Below are 9,391 nucleotides of genomic sequence, written 5' to 3'. Positions count from 1 at the left end.
CTGTACGCTTGCATGACGCCAAGGGAACCAGTCCCTGCTTGTTCTGCCATCTCCCAAAAGTTGCTGGGAATTACTTATCTTCCCTTCCCCATTCAGCTGCTCCACAGAGGTGTCCAGTCATTCCCCCGCTACACACTCTGGCCCTGACATTTCTGTGTGCAAGTACATTTTACACTGTTCATGGGACTTCTGCCAAAATTGGGTGCCCCCAGTTTTCCCTTCTTCCTCAAAAATTGCCCCAACATTTACAATGTTGTGTGTTTCCCCCAAAAATGTGTTCCCCAGTGGGGTGCAGCAATAGCCTCCCAGCAGCAGCAGCATCACCTGCTGCTTATGAAGAGAGGAAGGGTAAAGGAGCAACAAGGTCAGGGTTCTGCAGGGATGCCAAAGGGAGTGTCAGATTGCTTCAGCCTGTGCAATATGTAGGCCTTATCTCATTGCCGTCTCACAATGCTGTTGACAGGAGGCTATTGATGAGGCTCTACTAAGGCTCCTGAATTTCACATACTTTTTTAAAAAAAGCAATGTGAGTAATCTCTCTCTCTCTCTCTCTCTCTCTCTCTCTCTCTCTGTGTGTGTGTGTGTGTGTGTGTAAAACTTGTACTGTAGCATCAAGTGGCAGAGAAGCCTTGTATCATTCCAAAAAGTACTCACAATTCTATAGGGAACTGAGGATTCTTAACACAGAACATTGACATTATCCTCTTTGTCAACATTCTCTGTTAAGAAATCCTCAGTTCCTCATAGATTTGTGAATACCGCTTGGAACAATATATGGCTTCTCTGTCATTTGATGCTCCTGTACAGATTTTATACCCAAAGCATTTTGAGTGTCAATTATCCATTGCAATGTAATGTCAAGTTTTCAAATGAGTTTACCTTGGTGGCTGGCTAGAGAAAGATGCTTGAAATAATAGTTAGCACTGTAAGCATTTTTTCCCTGAGAGGAAATTTATGTGGCAAAATAAAATGAAATAGGTGTACAAAAAAGGAACAATTCAAATATAATGTCTCTGTAATGTCTTTTGGCAACACATGCAATACATTCATATTTTAAACCTGATGTTTATGACTCATAAAGTGTAACGATGGTCCACTGAGCTCATATATATGGGAAATGGATATAATCAACCAGCACATAGGAAATCAACTGTACAAAATCTGTAAAAAAAAAAACCAAACAACTGCCTAGAGGATAACTAACCATTCTCCCTGAAAATTTATAACTTGTATACATTGTGATGTGGTATTACCAGTTATACACAAAGTTAGACACATCCTAACTTTAAGAAATTCAAATGATCATTGATTAAGCTTCCATTAGGAACAGTGCTTGTTGGAAAGGGGCTTTTGTCACTGTGATTCTCCACAGGGCTAATGAATGACCAAACTGAGACACATACAGAGGTGATCAGGTGAAGAATAAGACATTTGCATCTAGCCAGAGTCCTTGCTTCTAATGCTAAGGTGGGTGTCATTTGAAGTCTATCTCCAATTTTATTTCTACACCACCTGGAGAGCTTTTTATCAAATGGTTTATAAATCTTCTAAATAAATAACAAAAAGTAACCCACTTCAGATCTTAGATAGTTTATTGTTCAGCAACAGTCTGCAACTAAATGTTTAGGGCTCACAACACAAGTACAACACCCATGCAGAGAATTCAAGTTCTGGAAGAATATTTCATGTATACACAATGTGTGCATAGTAAAAGCAGATCATCCATTGAATCTTCTTATCACTGAAAAGTAGTGTTCAGGTCGAAAGTGGAAAATGTACTGTCACCACCACTGTGGAATAATAGTACACTGGTCTTTAAGAGGGGTTGATATGAGAGAGAAGTGGCTGAGATTGGTTGTTACTTAGCAAGGAAGAATAGAGAGAGATCCCTGCAGCACAGTAAATGTTGTCTTTACAAGTTAACAATATTATTTTCTTAAACATCAGAAGCCTGATTTATTAACAGAGAAAGCAGCATAAGCCCCATTATCACCTCCTTTAAATTATGCACAGCATAATCTACTGTTAAAATGCTGCTGCCATCATTGTGTTTGATTTAATTCCATTATCAGTTGTGCAACCTCAAAGTATAATTATTAAAAAATGTGATATGTTCCTGTTTTTTGTACAATATACCAGTGAACAGCTGGAAATGCCATTCCTTAGAAGAACTGACTCCTACTATTCTCTAATAATATTTATTTGTTCTTTTCTTACATTTGCCTTGATTTAGAATAAACTCTCCAGACATTTCCTGGTGGGGTTTCTCTTTCCTGCTGATGACCCTGCCCACCCACCTTTATGCAGAGTACCACCAGGAACCCAACTGAACATGCCTTCTGAAATTAAAAAAAGGAGGAAGATCAATATCTAGGTATTGTCAGTAGCAGCTGTTCACTATTTATCACACAGACTTTGACTGAATTTGTAGCATGTGTAACACAGAACTAATTAGAAATGTTCATTCTCTGTAAAATCCTGGTAATTAGTGACATGGGGGTTACTAATTTAATTGGCAGAATTGAATTTAGCAGAGAATTGGCAGATCTGGTTCTAGAGGTTTAATTACATGGAAAATACAGGTATTTGTTTGATGAGTGGACTATGTTACTTTATTCTTAGACATTCCTATGATATGCAAAAATTACCCATATTTATTTAGTTATTTGTTCATTGGTTAAAATATTTCCTTATCATGAGTCTGTTGGGAGTCGCAGGATGATGAGTAAGTCTGCAGGCTTTAACAGGCTGGTGCAATACTCTGTGAAGTGCTGGGTCAGAGTGACTCAGCAGGAATATGATTGGCTATCACCTGTTTTAAAAGGAAAGCCTGTTCAACAGTAATGTTGGTTGTGGTGGTGGTTGTGCTGTGGTGTGGTTGTGCTGTGGTGTGGTGGTGCTGTGGTGGAGAGTATTTGTTTGCCTTAAGGAGCAGGTACTCTGTATGGACTGTTTTTGTAAATACCTGTATATAGCTCACATTTAAAAGACTGCACTGGAAAAACCTGGGACTCTGAGCGTTTCTGCTAAAAGCGCCGTGAGGAATTCGTGACAGAGTCCTGACAATAGGCTTCACCTCCAGGCTCCGCCATGCCTCTTTTTCATTTTTCTATGGCTGATAACCAGATGACTGATTCCTCCTCCAAGGAAAAAGGAAGACATGCTAACTGAGAATCACACATGAAACACCAAGGCTTAAGTGCCAGGAAATTCCCTATTGCACATTGTGATGTCTGGAAGTTTGGCTTTGGCTTGGAATGAGACCTATGATGGGAATGTAGAAATTATGGGGTCTAACCTATTCAAAAGGAATCCAGAGATTTCCAACCAGTAGATCATGATCTACCTGTAGATTCCCAGCTGATCCTAGTAGATCACAGGATCATTATTGTGTTTAAAAAGTTACGGGGGGGGGGAGCAAAAAAACCTCTGTGCAAGCCTACCCCCAAAAAAGCTCAGCAATTCTGGTCAATCCACTCACTCCATGCACACTCGTCCTCCCTCCAATGACAATGGACTGCCGGTTTTTTAATACTGGGAGTAGATCACAGTCTCTTAGGAGCTGGACATGCCTAGACCAAACAGGAAGAGATGAGCAGCATCTCTGGAAATTGCTCCTGGTATCAAAATATTTCTATGTGTCTAATTCTCAGCTTGGAAATTTCCTCAACTGATGGACAGCTGCTCTGAGTGACTTCTTGTGCTCCATTATCTGCAAAGCCCATGGCTTTCTAAATACAGAGGAACATTTTAGGGAAGCCCTCTAACAGGATTTGATCTGTTATGATGCTTGGCTGTTTCTTTCCTGTGCTTAGAAATAGTTACAGAGCAAAATTTAATTATTACCTTTGCTGAGCATAATGATGATGGTTGCTGAGCATGACCTATATTCACTGGATCATTACCAGGACCACATTCATGTAGCTCAGGTGCATATCTGGAATTAGAAACCCCCAAGGACTGCAATGGTTTCCCATATGAGTCAGGTAATGTTAGATGCAAGAAGTGTGGCACTCTTGCACACAGCACTCCCCAACACACAGGGCAAAGGTCATCCCTGAACAAAGGCCTATCTATTCATTGAAACCCTACAAATTGTTGCGCCTCAGTTGTAGAAGGACTTTTCTGGACATCTGAAAGTTTCTTGCATTCACCTCTGAATTTTCTTGAACATTTGTGCAATGTCTGTGGGATATTTGTGACAAGAATAACAGATTGCACCTGAATATGGAGCATAGGTCATTCAACGGAGGACACCACAGAAGTAATATGTGATTCATGAGGCCAGTCAGGCTGTGCAACTAACACCAGTAAACAGTTTATGAATAAACCCCCAGCATAAAACGGTTCCATAGCAGAGCTTTAGAGGACACAATGAGCAAGTCAAGAGCTGCATGAAATGCTCTTCGTCTTCTAGGCATGGATGTAATTGAAGATTCAGTATCAATTTTGCTGAGTTATTTTTAATTGTTCTAATTTGCTGGAGCAAATTAGGTGTAGCATTGTTCTCAGCAGGAGATATACATCTGTGCAAATAAGTATGATAATATGCACTTTACAAAAAAAGAAAAGAAAACAACTCACAATGAAAAATGGCAAAGCCACTTAGTGTAAATTAATTAGACTTCCTGCCCTTCTAAAATTAGGATGCTGATATGTTTGAATAGCTGGGATATGATTATTAGTTTTGGCTTCTGTCAAGGTCAAGAAAAAATGCTCCCAAATACTAGTTGGTCCTGAATAATGCAAAGTAGGCGAGGCTTTTGTTGTCATTTAACAAAATGTATATACAGAACAGAACAATAATGACTTTTCTCCTTTAGCTCACCTTTGACTCCCTCGTCATCTAAGGGTCCAACCCGTTACTGCAACATTTCCTCTCTTGAATGCTTCCTTGATTTCTTTCTCCATCACCAGAAATCCCTCAGCATTTCGATCTGTGGGATAGCAGCCCAGAGATTACTGTTGGGGCCTGGTATCACCACCCACAATGATTCTGTGGTGGAGCTTGCTTGCTGGATTCAGTGCCATCCTCGATGTACAGAGTGATGCCACCTCCAGTATGTCCTACCCTCTCCTTTGGTCATTCCCAGAGAGAACCATGTTCCACTGGTTCCCTCCTGTTGCTTGCATGAATCTTGCATTTGCTTCCTCTGCTCCCTGCTGGAGCCCCTGCACACACACCTGAATCTACTCCAGGGAGTTAGAGAACCCCGCAGAGCAGTTATGGGAGCATGGGAAAGGAAAGGATAGAAAGGGGAAATCCTGTTGTATTTGTTGGTGCACCATTGGCTCTCCCCCTCTATTTCTGGCTTTACCCTTATAGCAAAATCTGCATGAATAAGTGTATGCCTTATTATGTCTGGGGGGAAAGGGGGGAGGCCTAGCAGAGGGCAGCAACCTATATAAAGTAAGAAGCTCATAGCTTACAAGTTAATGAAGTAATCTTTTAGTGTTACAACATGTCTCTGCCTATGACAACTGCAAGAAAACAAATACGTAATATACAATTCAGCAAGAGGGAAGATTTTATATCTCTGGACTATAAAATGTTAATGGGATTACAAAGGATCTGATTTGTGTAGTTAAGCTTCATTCTCATAGTTCTGAGAGCATTGTGAGATATATTGGTGGCAGTGACTTCTAATTATTGCCACAGCATGCACTGAATATCTCTAAATTATTTATGTAGTTTGCATAATTCTGCCTCTTTCTATAGACAGATATAGGAGCCAAGTCATCCCTCAGAGGTCTTCATTGCATTAATATATATGGTCAATATGCATTCGTGCCTAGCCCTCACCTGATTAATTATGATCACAGAGGTTGCGTAGTCTCCTTTTTAATTTAAGCCTTGGTTGAAAACTTTATGGTGGTACTCAGAATTAAATTATTAGGCTGGGTGGAAATAAATATTTAAGTGTCATGCGGTTTTAATTGAAAGCTTGATCCCAGAACAGAAATGAATCAAGAGTAACAAGTCTTTCTGGGTCTGAGACGACACTGGTTATTTATGAAAACTAGGCTAGGATAAAATCCCCCTTTCCTTCAGGAATTGAAAGGGTGGATTGCAGACACAGTGAAAGGACAGGGCTTTTTTTTCTTTCTTTTTGGAACTAACCTCTTAGTCTAGACATTTTATTAAAGGGATAACCATTTGTGGATGAACTCCAGCCTAGCTTCCTGAACTGAACAGTTCCCTGAACTGAAAGTCATTGTTCCAGTCTCATCACGCACCCAGAACCCACATCATGTGTGGCAGGTAAGGATGGGGGAGCAGATAGTTCAATCTTAATGCAACCCTACCCAAGTTGCACCTTTTGAAGCAATATGCTGTGATGCAGTTCTCCAACCAAAGAATGTGTACAAAGTTGTGTATATCTAGCAAAACCCTGCATTCAAACACATAGATGAGTGAAAATAACATTATGTTTGGGAGGGAATAACTTGTAAAAAAATGTGCATATTAGCAGAAACGGGCACTAAAATGCTAATGGATTCATAGGAGGATTCACCCCCCCCAAAAAAACCCCCACCAAGAACTGATGCAGAAATGTGGAAGACTGGACTTAAGACAGGAAACCAACAGACACTGAGGGAGTGCTAAGCCCAAGTCATACCCCACCAAACCAGTCAACTCTGGCTCCATTAGTCAGGCATGCCACCCAGGGTGTTCCAGGTCCTCCCTACTAGGCTAGTAACACAAGGGCAGCCCTACATAGAGCACATTAGAGTTACTAGCCTTGGACTACAGTGGTTGGGCTGGAATGGCCATAGACAAAGCTGGTAAAAGGCGTTTCTTAGCCACAGAGGACACTTGGGCCTCTAGTGACAAAGATGTGTGAAGGATTAACCCCAAGCTATGCAATTACTCCTTCAGAAGGAGTGCAAACTCCATCCAGAACAGGTAACTTGCCAATTTCCCGAACATGGGAAACTATTGTTGCTATCTTTTATAGATGTCACCTAAGAAATAATGAGGGATGCTCTGGGCGCTATCCAGCTAACTCATTCTGTCAGTACAAAGATTTCCACTTGCACAATGAATGTTCCCCCTCTCCCCCCCCCCACTAAATCTGTTCTGGGTTTTTCTGAACAGATTTAGGGAGGGTGCAGAGTGCACATGGGGACAGGAAGAGGGGAGAAGTTCAACTGAGCAAGTGCACTGACAGAACAAGTTGGTTAGATGCCACCCCATACAAAGAAACAAGATGTCAGGATTGATGCATACATATAATCCAAGAACACATTCTTTCAGGAGCAATGAATTATGTTTGTGTCCTTGGGCTATCTGCAGAAAGAAATGTATATAAACATAAGTGGTCCAGTAATCCTATCATTAGAGAAGTCCCCCCACCCTGCTACAAGATCTGACAAGTGAAAATTAAATGTTATCCCATGGCGAGCTTTGAAAGATTCTCACCATTTGGATACAGGGAAGAATGATGAAAGTGTTGCATTGCTAGGGACAATTTCCTGAACATGGATCAGTTTAGGAGTGGTTCTGCTTCACAAACCAATCTCTCACATTTTAAAGACATCGACACTGTCCATACCTGTTAACGGACTCTTCCACTGTCCTTCAGGTTTTAAAAATCATGTTTGCTTGATAGTGTTAATGAACCACCTTTTATATTTTGTGTTTTACTCATATAAGCCAACAGGGGCTAAACCAGGAGTCCTGTTTCTTTTTTTACCTCCTAAAGCAGATGAGTTTCAGTGTATAACTGTTCATAACATTCATAACAACCAACCATTGTGCACATTCAGCAGGTCTCATGGATAATGTCCACATAATTCTTCCAGAAAGAAGGAACTGTGCACGATTCCCAGTCAATACACAGAATTGCCAACAGGTCTTGGGAAATGTGTGTATACTGACTCAACTTTGCACATTCTTCAGCCATATGCACAATCCCAATTTTGAACAATGGGAAATTGTATGAAAAATGCACATGTCCATGCAATATGTAACACCAGAATACCCCTCAGTTGCCTCAAAAGGTAAGAGAGAGAAAAAGCTGCAGACCAACCACGAACATTTTACTGAAATTTCTCTCCCACCCCTTTAACAATTTTCTGATGCAATTTATTTTATCATTATTTGATGGGAAATGGTTAAAGAAACATGGGAGGAATTCTTGGCACAGCACTAAAAGGAACCATTTTTGTACCTGACGAGACGATGGGCTTCAGCTTACTAAGCAGATCTGAAGAAAGAGCATCAAAGCTGGAAAGCATACACACAGTGGCAAGTTTCTCTCCTTCGCACAAAGTATTAATGCTTAGCTCTCCGCCTTGAAGCTAGATAACAATGCTTTATTTATTTCCTGGCACAGCAATTGCTCTTTGTTACTCAGTGGTCTCAGTGAATTAATGGAGATCAGAGGGGAGAAGAAAAGAGAGACTAACATCCATTTCATGGTTGGCATTTCAGCCTCAGTTCTTTGTAATGATTTCCATTTATCAACAATCAGCTACTGATTGCAGTTGCCCACCTCTCTTCCTACCTGAACCAAGGTATACCTGCAAGCCACAGTTTTCATTTTCCATTTGGTTCAGACCATCCCCACTCGATTACTACTTTTGCTGATGTCAAAGCTGTGATGACAATCAGCAAAATGGAGAGAATCAATCTGAATTTGTATTTCACTTCTAACAGTGGGCGTTAAAGGAGTCCCGGGATTGCCACTTCAAGCAGAATTTAATAAGTAATCCATATTATTTATCCACAGTTTACAGGGTCTGAAATTCTGCAGGAAAGCTAGCATCCTCAGTGCCTCCTGATTCAATGAACTCACTGCATCGTTTCCTCCAATTTCGCTCTTCAGTAGGTGTTTTGGACTACGGTTGCCGCAAGCAAAAGACAGAGATATGTTGTAAATTAAGGTAGCTAAATAATTAACCCCATTAAGGAGTCTCAGAGGGCAAGTTAATAAAGTGCTCGCTGGGACCTGTGGACAATGAATTATATCTCCCACCACTGTGTCTACATGGGCTGGAGAACTAATTTTATGCCACTGTTACACCCCTGGGCTTAACTGTTAGTGATCTTGAAACGGGGTGACATTGCTCTGATACAGAGCATAATAAATATGTTTTGCACAAGGGAAATTAAAAGAAACAAATTTCTGAAATGCGTTTCCTTGAAGATGAATGTATTGTACTTGCCAGTTCCAAAGGTTTAAAAAATATACAGCATTTGAATGTGGAACAAAACTACTCTAAACCCATAACCATGTGCATTAAAAAGATACACTTGCAGAAGTGGATAAGAATCTGGTGAAAAACAACACCTGGACCATTGTTGTTGTTGTGTGGCATTTAACAGTGCATAAGAAGCTGGCATCTCCCCACTTACACACGTTGGACCTATGCGTGACTGCGTAGA

General features: G+C 40.7%; 1 long non-coding RNA gene across 1 annotated transcript; it reads left to right on the top strand.

Moving 5' to 3' along the window:
- The first annotated feature begins 695 nt into the window (after positions 1 to 695).
- On the top strand, positions 696 to 9,103 carry LOC309365432. Its single transcript, XR_014166141.1, has 4 exons — positions 696 to 751; positions 1,373 to 1,467; positions 2,234 to 2,374; positions 8,736 to 9,103. It is a non-coding gene; the product is annotated as an uncharacterized lncRNA (long non-coding RNA).
- The last annotated feature ends 288 nt before the right edge of the window (positions 9,104 to 9,391 follow it).

The sequence above is a fragment of the Podarcis melisellensis genome (genome assembly GCF_964234715.1).
Source record: "Podarcis melisellensis genome assembly, chromosome: 2".
NCBI classification, from domain to species: domain Eukaryota; kingdom Metazoa; phylum Chordata; class Lepidosauria; order Squamata; family Lacertidae; genus Podarcis; species Podarcis melisellensis.
This window is presented reverse-complemented; position numbering and strand designations above follow the sequence as displayed.